The sequence below is a fragment of the Leopardus geoffroyi genome, chromosome X, assembly GCF_018350155.1.
Source record: "Leopardus geoffroyi isolate Oge1 chromosome X, O.geoffroyi_Oge1_pat1.0, whole genome shotgun sequence".
Classification (NCBI taxonomy): Eukaryota; Metazoa; Chordata; class Mammalia; order Carnivora; family Felidae; genus Leopardus; species Leopardus geoffroyi.
This window is the reverse complement of record NC_059343.1, coordinates 14,316,406-14,331,317: the sequence shown is the minus strand read 5'-3', so window position 1 is coordinate 14,331,317 and position 14,912 is coordinate 14,316,406. Positions and strand designations below refer to the sequence as shown.

Below are 14,912 nucleotides of genomic sequence, written 5' to 3'. Positions count from 1 at the left end.
TATATTCGTGTGTGCGTTGAGAATTTAATTTTCAAATTTTTGATTCCCTAAACAATAACATTTACAACTCTTTATTCTTATTTGTTATAGACAGGTATATCACTCAGTTAACACGTATTTGTTAAGACCTCCTACATGCAATGTTCAGGGGGACTTAAAGAAGTTTAAGTATTACCTCCTGTTTAAAAGAATAGTGATAAAGCTCACTGATAGGAACCTGACATTTTGCAAAGCACTTTTACTCTTCTCGCCAACGTTTTCCTCACAGTGTCCCAGTGAGGTAGGTTTTAGTCCCATTTGACAGTCTACAGAGGCTCAGGAAGTGTGAGGAGTCTGTCTCTGATCACATCATAATGGCAGAATTGAGTCTTCTACCCCGGTCTTCTGGTTCCACTGTCTGTTCCTTTGTCATTATGCCTGAGTCCAGCTGGGGAATAAAATATCCCCCCCACGAACAGTTATCCAATGGTTCCAAGCCAGTTATGACACATGCCAACCTGAATGATCAACTGTAGCAGGGAGCACACATTCCTACCTCCTTGTTAGGGCAGGCAGCATTCTAGAAAGTGTACTGTGGGCCTGACTGGCTCACTCAGAGCACTAAACTATTGGTTGCAAATGTTCTTACCAATACTGATGAGGTAGTGTTATTCAGGACATAATAAATAAAGAACATGAAAAAGGCTGAGAGAGTGCTGGGGCCCAAAGTATGAGAAGTAGCCATCTTTGAGTAAAATTCCGCGCGTAACAAGCTACCAATAATACACTCAGTGGTTCCATCTTCCCTGTCAGTGAAGGAACTGTGGAACACTTGATCTGGTCACTTCTTCCTTTGTAAGCAATTAAGTGTATTTTGCAAATTTAGATGTCAAATTAAAGATGTGCAGAACGAAGACTAACCCTGGGTGAGAGTCAGGACATGGAAGATCACCTGCACAGGGGCCAGAGGGACGATTTTCAGGTTATGGAAATGTTCTATAGCTTGTTTTGGGTGGTGGGTTCTCAAATGCTTAAAACTTACAGGAGAAGAACATTTAAGATCTGTGTATTTTATGGTATGTTCATTATATTTCAGTTTTTTAATGTGGAAAAGAGGGGCACCAGGGTGGCTCAGTCGGTTAAGTGTCTGACTTCAGCTCAGGTCACTATCTCATGGTTCTTGAGTTCAAGCCCCGCATCAGGCTCTCTGCTGTCAGTGTGGATCTTTGACATTCTCTGTCCCCCTCTCTCTCTGAACCTCCCCTGCTCATGTATGTGTGTATGCTTTCACTCTCACTTTCTCTCTCTCTCTCTCTCTCTCTCTCTCTCAAAAATAAACATTAAAAAATGAAAAAAGATTTCACATGGAAAAGAGCATACAGTTTCTCAAAATTCTTTGAGGGGTACATTAGCAAAAAGTTTGATAACCATCGTTCTGGGCACATGTGGAACAAATCTCTTGTTTTCCAAGCTTATTTTTCCTTTTGGCTTCTCAGATCCATGTAGCTTGACTGTAATGTAAATGATCAGTAACATGTCTCATAATTTTTGTGTTTTCATTGTTAGCTTTAGTGTTTTTCTCATAGCCACCTTGGATTTTTGTGCCAAAGAACATTCTCCAACAGAATAGAAGAGAAGGGTGGGGAAGAAAACTAGGGAGAAGGTTAATCTTCAGGTAATTTGGTGAATGGATGTATTTTTGTTTGTCTTTGTAGTTGCTCCCTCCCAGAACCTGTTTTTTAAAGGAAGGATGTGAGTGATTAAAGTAGCTTTTTGATGGAAATAGAGGCCCCAGATCAATGAGCTGGTTTTGAAGAATTGCTCTCCAATTCCTTATGAATTTAGAAGTGAAAATGTCCTGGCACAGGGACGTTTGCATGAATCAGGGAATGGATACAGTGGATCACACTGAGTGAAGATGCTCTGTACTGACAATTTTATCCCTGACCTGGCTCTGGTTGTCATTTCTCTGCGACTTGCCCATTCAGCTAGACCATAAAAACCTTAATAACCAGCTGAATGTTCTTGCAAAGAGAGCATGAAGCCCCAGGATTCTTTAATCATCTGTTGCAGTGGAAACAAGTGACAAGGTGGCCTGTTCTTCCGGGAATAATAATTCTGTCTCGTGGCTACTTCTCACATATGCTACACAGCTTCAAGAGATTTTGTCAGTCCTCTGTATTTTGTGTGTCTGGTCTCTGCTTTCTAAGGCCATCTGATTGTTCTCTCGTGCTTGAGATGGTCTCTGGGCTTTCAGAACTGTGAGCCACATCTGAGAATTTCACTGAGCTGCAGGGATCAGGAAATTGGGGTTTTTCTTCCTTTTCTTACAGATCTTCAGATAACTGGGGCCAAAATGGTGCTTTGGCAATAAGGAACATCAGTGCCTTCACTTTCCTTCTTTGCAGGTGTGGCAGTGATAACAGGAATGAAGGGATGATGGGCTCACTTAGGACAGTCTAAATACTAATCTTTCAGGGCCCAACAACAGCAACACCTGTCTCTGGTCTAGAGAGTTCAGTTTCTTGCACTCAGTAACACTACCACTCATGCTCAGAAGCAGCTTCTCCACCAGTGTCATTAGTTATGGATGTGGTGTCCTCAAGATCCTTTTTTTTTCCCACTTCAATCACTTTTTTGTCACTTATGTTCCCGAATTTTTCACTTGTTTGCTCAGTGTTCGCAGCTTCACCTTTAACTCCAGCACCTAAGTGCTCTAATACCGGCTCATTTAGAACCCACACATCATGTTGAGCACCTGAAACCATGGCAGCACCTAGCTCCTTCTCTAGGAGCTCAGTATTGACGTGGTGAGGTAGGCAGTATGGACACCATCCTCTCTGGTTCTTGTCCTGGAGTTGGAACTTTTCCTCTGCACATTGCCTCAGATGATCTTGGCTCAGAGTATCTATGCTGCGGCCTAGGAGTGCTGACGACAAGACTCCTTAGCTTATCACAGACCGGGCTTGGATATTTCACAGAGACGCTCCGATGTCCAAATAGCTCCCGCAAAAGATCTCCGCCACAGGCTACCGAAGGCTACTTCACTATCATATGCTAGCCTAGATAATGCACGGCCGCTCCATTTCACCTGTGCGCCTGCCACCTGCAAACTCTCCAAAAGCAGCAGTTTTATCATACTCGTTGTACACATAAAATTAATCTGATTGATTTGGTCTGGGGAGAACCCGCAAGCACAATCAGATGTTGGACAGTGTGCAGAAGTTTTTAAATGATGTCCTCTTGGCACTGAAGAAATTGCTGTCTGTTGACCAAAACTTACAGCTATTCCATGGCTTGCTACACCTCAGCTGAATCTGGCAAGTGTTGGTCAGAGGTCCTAAGGCCTCTCAGCAGCATTTTGAAACTGATAGTAGCTGAGGATTTGTAAGAGACAGTTGCTGTCCTGCAACGATCTCTGTGCTCTCCTGTACTCTGTTGAATAGTGTCTCCTCCCAGCCCTCCAAATTCATGTACACTTGGGACCTCAGAATGTGACCTTACTTGGAAATAGGGTCTTTGCAGATATAATAAGTTAAGATGGGGCCATACTGGATTAGGATGGGCCCTGATGCAATGATTGGTGTCCTTATAAGCAGAGAAGAGGCCACAGAGTGACACACAGAGAAGTCCATGTGATGATGGAGACAGAGATCAGGGTGATGTGCCTGTGTGTCTGTGAGCTGGTCACCACCAGAAGCCAGGAAGAGGCAAAGAAGGATCTTTCCCTAGAGCCTTCAAAGGGAGCATGACTCTGCCAACAGCGTGAGCCTGGACTTCTGGCCTCCAGAACTGTGAAAGAATACATTACTGTTGTTTCAGGGCACCCAGTGTGTAGTAGTTTGTCATACCAGCCACGATAAATTCATACATCTTCTTTCTCTGTCCACACTTGGCATTATTTGCAAATTCTTCTGTAAGTCCCACACCAGTGAGAAGAATCTTAGCATTGTGGTTCAGTGTGGTGACTCCGAAGCCAGATTACTTGGGTTTGAATCTTGACCCTTCCACTTATTAGCTGTGTGACCTTGAGCAACTTATTCCACTGCTCTGTGCCTCAGTTTTCCTGCCTGTAAAGTGGGGATTGAATGGATGGATGGACGGATGGATGGATGGATGGATGGATGGATGGATGGATGAATAATGTTAAGGGTGTAGAACAGTACTTGGCACATAGGAAATGTTATTTGGCATTTGTTATATGAAAAAAAAAAGAACGTCTGTTGGTTTGAAATGGCCACATGGGAATGGGAACGGCTCCATAGAGGAGGAATTAGGACAGGAACTTGACCTTCAGAAATTGGGTAAGGCTGGTCAAAGTCCAGTGAAGAAACAGCGTGAGCAAAGGCTTGCTGGGAGTATGAGGGAAGGGGGCAACAAGACTGTATTAGAGCAGGACTTCCCACTCTTTTCTCCATGATGGTCAGTGGTGAGACATGACATTTGCATACACATAGGGTCAGGGCCAGTGAGGCTGCTTGCAGTAGTGCCCTGGAGGTCACCAACCAAATTTCTAAGAGCCAAGGGGAAGCAGTACCTTGGCACATCTGAAACCCACTCCCAGAACCTTTTGGCAGCTCAGGGTTTGAATAGGACTTCTCAAACTCAAATGTGCATTAAAATGCACATTCTGACTCAGTAGGTCTATGGACTACACTTTGCCTCAAAATCCTTTCTACCCCAAGTGTGATGTATGAACCAATAACATCAGCACCCTGAGAGCTGGTTAGAAATGCCGAATCTCTGGTCCTCCCATTCCCACCCCAAACCTAGTGAATCAGAATCTGCATTTTAATCAAGTTCTTAGCCGACTGAGACACACTCTAGCATTTGAGAAGCCCTGGATTAGAAGACTCAGCCCAGCTTGCTAGAGGGGAGGGTCTGGCCACCTTGTTCTCAGACCCAGCTATACATAAGACCCTTGAGGGAGGCTTTAAAAAATCCTGATGTCCAGGTCAAGGTGGCTCAGTTAAATCAAAATCTCTGCAAGTGGGGCCCTGGGGAATCAGTATTATCTTTTAAACTCCCTGGTGATTATAATTGTGCCTTCAGGGTTGAGAACCGCTGAGCTAGGGACAAACCTCTAAGCAGGGCTAGGAAGACCCTGAGGGCACACGGAGTTCTTGATGGAGGGGTTCAGGCCCTTTCTTCACAGCCTGCCACAGCAGTTAGAGACATGGGCTCTGGAGCAATTAGGGCCTTGCCTGGGTTCAAATCTGGCTTTGTGCCACTTGCCAGCCATGCAGTGTGCAAGGTACTTAGCCCCTCTTTGCCTCCACTTCTTTACAGTGGGGATGATAATGATAGTGACCGTGCCATAGGCTGTTTATGAGGATTAAATGAGCTAAAATGTACAGTGCTCATTATAGTACTTGGCACAGAGTCAATGCCATGTAAGCGTTTGTCCATTTAAATACCTATATTTTACTCTTTTTGATTTGGGATTATGGAAGCGTCCTCACTTTCCTGGCACCCCACCCCATCTTCAGTGCTAGGTTCTTGGGCAGCAATCACACCTCTGATTAGGCGCTCAATAAATGTTTGAGGAATGCATGACTGAATGGTTACAATGCCCCCTTGTGTATTCAGTGGAAAGAAATAACAAAACATACAGTTGGGACATGGGACTTGCAGTGCTAAAACTGGTGGAATCCCAGGAAACCTGGGACAAGTTGGTTACCCTAAGTATGGACACCACTAAATGTCCACTTCCTGAAAGTATTCTTTCCACATAAGCGCAAAAAGAGATTCCCAAAGTTAACTCATTTGTGTGCACATAACAAAGGTAATGGCAGTTCACTTCCTGGCCATGGTGTATGTGTGCATACACACACACGTGCCCCAATAATAATAGTAACTAGAATGTAGTAATGGTGGTGCATAATATACACTGTGGTGAACAGTTTGCACACTTAAAAGGGAGCATCGGATGGCCTGATTCAAATGCTGGTTGTCTCACTTAATACTTTTGTGATATTGGGCACGCTTCTTAGTCTTTCTGTCCCTCCATTACTCTATCTGCAAAGTGGAGACAATAATAGCACTCACATTTCAAAGTTGTTAGGAAAATAGATGTGTTCATACATGCAAAGCATTACCAGAATGTTAGACATATAATAAATTTGACTGATAATAGAGATGATGATGATGATGATGATGATGATGATGATTGCTGTCATTTTTGACACTCGCAGGCAACCTACATCCCTCTTCTGCTTCTCTCCCTTTTTCATCTCCCAGCCTCTTCCCTTTGCTTTCCCAGAGCCTATATGAGCCCTCTGCATCCTGCCTTCTATTTCCGTTCCCTGCTCTCTCCCTCCCTCACCAGAGGGACCACAACAATTGTACCCTGCTTAGAAGATGGACAGAGCCCCCAGTTCACCCTGAGACACACGAACTGAATACATGCCTTATATTGTATGCCACGACAGCATTATGAACCTGTGTTAAGCAGCCTTAATCTGGATATAAGAAACAATACACTTATTTTTCTCCGTGTATTGGTAGATCAGAGCCAAGAGGTAGATGGCAGTGGATATGAACATCAGCAAATATTTGGTAAGTTCTATGCCTACGACCTTAAAGATGACATGTAGAATCATAAGCCAATCACTATTAAAATTAGGTTGTTACTGTTTAAAGAAGGAATGAACAAGTGTGCTGAGCAACATAGGTTTCTGGTGGAGCAGGAAGGCATTTCTCAACTTCATTCCATTCACTATTTCTCATCCGCAATTTGGAAAAAAGTATAGTAGCCACGTATCAGATATGCAGGAGATTAGAAAAATAACAAATACTTTCACTGGAGAGTAGGGATATAAAAGTAACATGACTCTTGCGGCGCCTGGGGGACTGAGTTGGTTAAGCATCTGACTCTCGATTTCAGCTCAGGTCACGATCTTATGGTTTGTGAGTTTTGAGTTCCGCGCCGGGCTCTGCACTGATGGTGCGGAGCCTGCTTGGGATTCTCTCTCTCTCTCCCTCTCTCTGCCCCTCCCCCACTCGTGCTGTGTCTGTCTCTCTCTTTCTCTCCCCTCTCTCTCTCCCTCTCTCCCTCTCTCTGCCTCTCCCCCACTCGTGCTGTGTCTGTCTCTCTCTCTCTCTCCTCTCTCTCTCTCTCTATATATATATATATCTCAAAATAAATAAAATCATCTTTAAAAAAAGTAACATGACTCTTGAAGCAATGGGTGAAATATAGCCAGATGAGATTAACATGGATGAATGTAAATCTTGTGCAAGGGTCCAAATAAAACCGCACCTGAACATATATAAACTAATATATATTATTACATTCCATAGCAGGTGATTAATGTATTAATTTTTGTTATTTATTATATTTGACTATTGGTATATTATATATAATTATATAACAAATACTATAATAGCATATATTACCGCATATATAACATACAATTCTGCATATCCTTTGGACCCAGAAATTCTAGGAATTTACCCTAAAGAAAAATTATATGCATCGATGGGTGGAGGGAATGATAAAGAGAAAGCCTAGAAATTAAAGTCAGTGCAGAACTAAAATGATATTTAAAACTTGGAGGGCAACCTAAATACATGTCGGTGCTGATTGGTAATAAATTATGGTAAATGTAAACAAAAAAAGGAGGAATCCTTACATTTTGTGCTGAACCAACAGTGTTTCTCAAACTGGGATCTAAAAACATTATGCATTAGACTTTTCTGGGGTGCTGGCTAAGCATATAGGTTCATAGACTATCCCCAGAATATGTAATGAGTGTCCTTAGGGGAGGGTCCAGGGAAATACTTTTTTAACAAGCACCCTTAGATATTCTGGTATACTCTTAAAATTTAACAATTACTGTATGAAAGAACATTTAATGGCACAGGAAAGTGTTTGTGATATAGTAAGTGACAAAACAAGTTCCAAATAATATGGTCCCTTTTATGTAAAAATACATAATTGTATAGAAGAAATTATGGAAGGATAAAGGCCAAAATTATAGCCATAGTTAATTTAATGTTATATGACATTAATGGCATAAATGTGCAGATGGATAGTTCCATTTTATTCTGTACTTGTCATATAATACCTGGAATATTCCATTTGAGGAAGTAAAATCTATTTAGATTCAAGCAGTGTGGTGTATAGGGGTGCCTGGGTGGCTCAGTCAATTAAGTATCTGACTCTTGATTTCGCCTCAGGTCGAGCCCCACATCGGGCTCCACGCTGACAGTGCAGAGCCTGATTGGGATTCTCTCTGTCCCACTCTCTCTGTCTCTCTCAAAATAAATAAATAAACATCTTTAAAAAAACAGTATGGTGTATAAAGACAATGGAGAGGAGGAGTCAAAGTTGGATCCAGTGTTTGGAAGAATGGTGATGCATTAATGGAGCAAGAAAGTCACAAAGGGAAGTTGGTTTAGGGAAGATAGATGAGTTGGTTTTGAACATGGCAAATTTGAGGTATGGAGGCACGTCCAGCAGTTGGGATTCTGGGTCTAGAATTCAAGAAATTGAACAGGGCTAGAGGTGTAGATTTAAAGACAATAAAAGGTGTAGGACTGGATTAATCAAGGAGGAAAATCGAATAGAGATAGAAGAGAAGGTGGCTAAGATTAGCTCCCTAAAGAATGCCCTTGATTAGTGGAAAGGAAAGGAAGAAAAGGCAAAGGAATAAAGACGGCATGATCAGAAAGTTAAGAGCATGAACCAGTACAATCCAGCATTACCAACCACCCCACAGAAGAAAGAGTTTCAGGGAGGAAGAGAAGGTCAAAGAGGATGAAGATGAAGCATCGTTGGCCCCTGGACTGTACAGATAGGTCAGTGGGGACTTTCCACAGAGTTGTTTTGAAGAATGGTGGCATCCGTAGCCAGGTGGCAAGGAGTTGAGAAACAGTCATGTGGTGAGGAAGGCCATTGCTACATTCTGAAGTTACATAGTAGAGAAATGACTCCTTGCCTTTCGAGCTCCTTTTCAAGATGAAGCTGGGACAATTTCCCCGGGCATTCTTTTTCCCAGAAAGAACGAACGGGGATTGGGGTTCTTTGTTCTTTCATGGAACTTTAAATCACCCTTGTGCAGTGTAATTTTTTTGTTTGTTTGTTTGTTTTTTTCAACGTTTATTTATTTTTGGGACAGAGAGAGACAGAGCATGAACGGGGGAGGGGCAGAGAGAGAGGGAGACACAGAATCGGAAACAGGCTCCAGGCTCTGAGCCATCAGCCCAGAGCCCGACGCGGGGCTCGAACTCACGGACCGCGAGATCGTGACCTGGCTGAAGTCGGACGCTTAACCGACTGCGCCACCCAGGCGCCCCAGTGTAATTTTTGAGAGGTCATTAATTTTTCCCCTCCCTGCACAGTTCCCTTTCTTCCCCGCCTCTGTTTTCTTGTCATGGTGAAGGTTTGGGGCTGGATAAAGAGTAGAAGTTACCTACAACACATTTCCTTTCCTGGTTTTTGTTTCCAAAAGGCTCGATCCCTCCAGGGAATTGTAATGGTGTCCTAGAGTGTGAGGCAAGAAAGGTAACACTTTTGAGGAAAACAAAAAGGGTTTCTGAAGGAATTCCTCTGACTTGGGACAGGAGAGATAAGTCTAAGAGCCTAGAGGGCACTCGGTCCCTACATTCTTCATCCTGATAGGACCAGGAGGAGGCAGATTTCAGATAAGGAAGCTGAGAGAAGGAGGACCAAGGCCTAAGCTTCCAGCCAGCAAGGGCTTTAGAACCAGCAGCCTGGGGAGGTGAAGGGACCCTGTGCACTGGATCTGTGACATCTCAATGATAATATCTCCGGCAGGTCCTGACGGTCCTCCTGATATCTTAGCACTGCCTGAGACACAGAGCCTCGATGCACTTAGAAGAGTGGGGGAGGGGCACCTGGGTGGCTCAGTCGGTTAAGCATCAGACTTTGGCTTCAGGTTATGATCACACGGTTAGTGAGTTCGAGCCCTGCATCAGGGTCTATTCTGACAGCTCAGAGCCTGGAGTCTTGCTTCAGATTCTGTGTCTCCCTTTCTCTCTTAATGTTTAACAAATAAAAATTAAAAAAAAAAATTAAAAAGAGAAGAGTTGTGGAGAGGACCCAAGGATGCCTGGGACTGAATTTCCAGCTTGGCAGGATGGGTCTGGTTGCTTTATAGAAAATAAAACAAAATCGTGTGTCCTGCTCATCTGGCTTTGTGGATTGAGATTTATATCTGCTGTGCTAGAGGAAGTGAGGCTCATATTCTCAAGCAAGATGAATGTTTTCTTTACCTGAAGGTCTCCAGATGATGTGACAGCTGGTGTCTAAGTCATAGTCAGTGTGGTAGGGTATCTAGAGGAGGGTAAAAATAGTGACCTCATTGTGTGAGAAAATGGATTCTTGTCCATCTCTGCTGCCTGAGCTTCCTATAGCTTTGGCCAAGATATTTCATCTCTCCAGGCCTGAGCTTTCTCATATGTAAAATGAGCACATTAGATTAAGAGAGTGCTCAGGGTCCTCCCACATTCTGAGGCTCTTTGGCATGGCTCTCTCCCTTTGCATGGTAAACGGACTTTCTTCTCCCCGAGGAGTGAGGTGGATGAACCTGCTGAGGCACAGTCAGCTTCGACTAGCGTGTGCGAGGAGACCAGCGAGTTGAGGCAGCTTGCGTTACTGAGGAGGCTACGAGTGTGTGTTTCAATCTGTGCAGTTGTGGCATTTCAGATACAGTGTGTGAGTCTCTGGGGATTTCACTGGGCCGGGCAGAGGGTGATGAAACTACCAAGTTTGCTTCTTAAGCCTGGACCATGCGTGAAGATGGGTTTTCATACTTGTCTCGCAGGGCTAATTTATCACTCTGGAGAGCAATTTCTCATTAACACAATGTCAATACTGCTGGGGATTGGCTGGACCACCTTTGGAAGAGGTTAAATTACCTTTTAATCGGCGTATGGAAGAACAAAGCTCTGTTCCATTATGGCATTGCCGCCTTGCTAATTTGGTATTTGATAGAAAAACCGAGGCAGTTCTAACTATACCTGTGTGATACAAGCAGGATTATTTCCAGAGTGGTGGAAGACAGGAAAGGAGGGTTTCTGCAGCTGTTATCCAAACTGGCATAATTGATGTGGGTGCAGTGGGTTATAGCTAATGGTCTGTGTTTAATTATGGAGGCAGTGACACCAGACCTCGAGGATGATAAGGCACTAACCAGATGATGTACCGCTTTTTCAGTTATGAGCTTGCTGGAGAGGGTCAGTACAGTGGCAAGATGGTCTAAATTCCATGTTTCTCCTGGGATTCGGGCTTAGTCCTTGAGAAGCACAGGACTATATTCATAAGATGGATCCAAATTCACACTGACAAAGTCTCCTGGGAGAACAGTCACACAAAGGCCCCAGACAAAAGTGCTTTCAAATCCAGCGCTCTAAGAATTTATTCTCCATTGAAACCAGGATAATTTACATTGATATGTACCTAAGACTCAGCAGCCATAGTGGAAAGATAGAATTTTTCATCTTGTTTCATTCGTCAGAGCAATCAACAACAAAAACACTTTTGCTCACTAGCTTATTGGACTGCATATCATCACACTATATCATTATTAATTTTTAGAAATAGAACTTTCAGGTTTTAGCTGGACACCTGGCTGCCCAGCTAGAGACTATGGTTCTCAGCCTCTGGAGCAAGAGTGTGAGACCACGTGACTCCCTTTTAAGCAATAAGAAAGGAGCAGAAGTGACTGTGTGTAATGTCTGGGTCATGCTCTTAAAGGGAACTTCATCTTCCACTTCTTCTTTTCCCCTTCTTGTGGGTGAAAGTGAGGTTGTGATGGGTGGTGGTTCAGTTTCAGTCTTGAAGATAAGGAAAACACCTATAGGGTTTTGTACATTTTCTCCTTAAAATTTTTTTTAACATTTATTTCTTTTTGAGAGAGAGACAGAGTGCGAGCAGCGGAGGGGCAGAGAGAGGAGGAGACACAGAATCCAAAGCAGGCTCCAGGCTCCAGGCTCTGAGCTGTCAGCACAGAGCCAGACACGGGGCTCGAACTCACAAACGGCAAGATCATGAGTGGATCCGAAGTCAGACACTTTAACCGACTGAGCCACCCAGGCGCACCATGTACGTTTTCTCTTTAAATTGCCCAAGCCGAGGGCACCTGGGTGGCTCAGTCGGTTAAGCGTCCAACTTCGGCTCAGGTCGTGATCTCACGGTTTGTGAGTTCTAGCCCCACGTCGAGCTCTGGGCTGACAGCTCAGAGCCTGGAGCCTGGAGCCTGCTTCCAGTTCTGTGTCTCATTCTCTCTCTGCCCCTCCCCCACTTGTGCTCTGCCTTTCTCTGTCTCTCAAAAATAAATAAATGTAAAAAAAAATTTTTTTTTAAATAAAGTGCACAAGCCGAGCCAGTGAAGTAGACAGGTGGGGAGTGGTTGGAGCATCTATTTGATAGGGAGGAGGCTGGGGCTCAGAGAGGCCAGACCTTTTTTCCTCAGTCACATACTATGTGAAGTAAGAGCCACATCTTGAACCCAGGTGTCATGACTCCGATTCCAGTGCTCCTTTTACTATAAAATTGCCTCTTCATCCTTGGAGACCTTAAGACATAGCCCTATATGTTCATCAGAGGGAAATCTGCATTCATTGAAACTCCTGCTGTTTTGGTGGCTTAAGCATCCCCATGTAGCTCTTATCCTCTCCTTTCCACTTCCTCCCGACTGCCCACCCCACAAACAGCAAAAAAGCAAAGCTCTGTAAAGCAGGGTTTTTAAAAATGGTCGATGGCCTTGGTTAATATCAGAACTTTCAAGGATCGGTGGGCAGAAGGAGTTGCAGTGGGAGGAGTATTTTATCAATGACACTGTTTAGAATTGCCAGCACACGGGGTAATAAAAAGCAGAACAACTTTTAGTCAGTGTTATTATTGTTTTAAAATTCTCTACAGGCATTGGACCCGTCATTACCTGTACCTGCTTTTTGCTTGTACCTTGGATGGACCACTTCTATTACCCACTCCCTGTTCAGTATGCTACAAAACAATAGTAATGAAGGAAAGCAAAATCACAAAATGCAAAATCCAATGAGCTCTTGCCTTGCTGTGTTTGATATGTATACATGTCCAGGAAGTGGCTGGGATGTTTTTACCAATTGTTGCCTGTTACATTTAGAAGAGCTTCTGTAAAGAAAAGGAGAGCTTGTCTGTTTCCTTGGGTTTTTCCTTCTGTCTTATCTCCATAGTTACAAGAGTTGGTTCTGTGCATTTTTTTTTTTTTAAAGCTGGCATCTCGCCCAACTTAAATTGATTATAAAGGTTGGGAGGGACAGTCGAGATCTGCAGCTTGATTCCCGGTAAGTTGGCTGTTTGGGAGGATAGCACTGACAGCCGAAACAGCCTGCAGACAGGAAGGCAAGTCTAGAGATTCCCTTGTTTATTATGGAGCGCCGAATGACTCACTGGGTTATGCTCTTCCTTGGAGGAACACAGAAAGATAAGTTTCTGAGTGCCTGGCAGAAATCAGCACAGATTCTTTCCTCAAAGGCTTTATAGCAGAGTTGCCAGATTAAAGACAGGACACCAGTTAAATGTGCATTTCAAATAAGCAGCAGCTATGTTTTAGTATAAGTATGTCCAAACTATTAAATGGAATATAGTCTACTAATAGATACAGGATACCCAGTTAAGCTTGCATTTCAGAAATGCAAATTTTAACAAAGCATCCTGTATTTTTATTTGGCAAATCTGACAGCCCTACTTCTAGAAATCTAGCAAGATTTCATGAAATAGTCTCTTTCAACTCAGGAAGAGCCAATGCTGTTTTTCCCTTGCAAGGTGATGCGGGCTGTTTGGATGTATTTATTGGAGGGGTGGGGACATGTAGGGGAGAAGATCAAGGGGAAAGAGACTGGACTGGAAGACAGGAGACTGAGATCTGAGTCCTCTGCCAGCAACTGGCTGTGTGAAGCTGGACAAGGTGCTTCACCTGTCTGAGCCTTAGTACCCTAAAAGGAGAGGATTAAATGGTCCCTCTAAGGATAAAATGATCCTGTAGTCCTGTGTTCTTCCCCATGCTACAAATATTATGATGGAATTCATTTTCCCCAGAGATGATGTAGATTGGTGCTGTCCAATAGAAATAAAATGCAAGCTACATGTGTGGCTTTAGATTTTCTAGTAGCCACATTATAAAAGTCAAAAGAAACAGGTGAAATTAATTTTACTAGTATATTTTATTGAACCAGTTATATTAAGATATTATCATTTCAGTATGTAATCAATATAAAAATCATTAATGAGATAGTTTACATTCTTTTCTTTGTACTAAGTCTTCAAAATCTGCTGAGGATCCTTGTGGCGCAACTCACTTCGGACTAACCACATTTAAAGTACCAACCCACGTGTAGCTATTACACAGCACAAGTAGAGACTAAATAACTAAATAGATGGATAAATGAATAAATTGTAGAGTTTAACAAGCTCAAAAGTGAGAAATCTGTAGTGGGTTATGGAGAAAACTTAGGCTATTTAAGAACATATTCATAAGCTTTTTAAAATTACCATACAGTTGGCCCTTATTATTCATGGATTCCATGTTTGTGAATTCACCTGCTTGCTACAATTTATCTGTAACCCTCAAATCAATACTTGTGGCATTTTGCAGTCATTTGTGAATGTGACATATGTGCAGGGTGACAAATTTGAGTTGTGCAATGCGCATGTTCCCACCTGGGGAGGAACAAGGTGATGTTCTGCTTTCTTGTATCAGCTCTCATACTGCACAGAAGGTCCTTTTTGTGGTCTGTTTAGTGTCATGGTTTTTGCATGTTTTGTGCCTTTTGTGGGTGATTTCACTGTTTAAAATGTCCCCCAAGAATAGTGCTGAAGTGCTTTCTAGTGCAAGAAGGCTGAGCTGTGCCTCATGGAAAAAATGTGTGTTAGATCAGCTTCTTTCGGGCTTGAGCTGGAGTGCCATTTGCCATCAATTCAATGC

General features: G+C 43.1%; 1 pseudogene; it reads right to left on the bottom strand.

Annotated features, from left to right (window-relative positions):
* Window positions 1-1,967: 1,967 nt before the first annotated feature.
* LOC123595213 lies at window positions 1,968-6,263 on the bottom strand (annotated as a pseudogene).
* Between the last annotated feature and the right edge of the window lie 8,649 nt (window positions 6,264-14,912).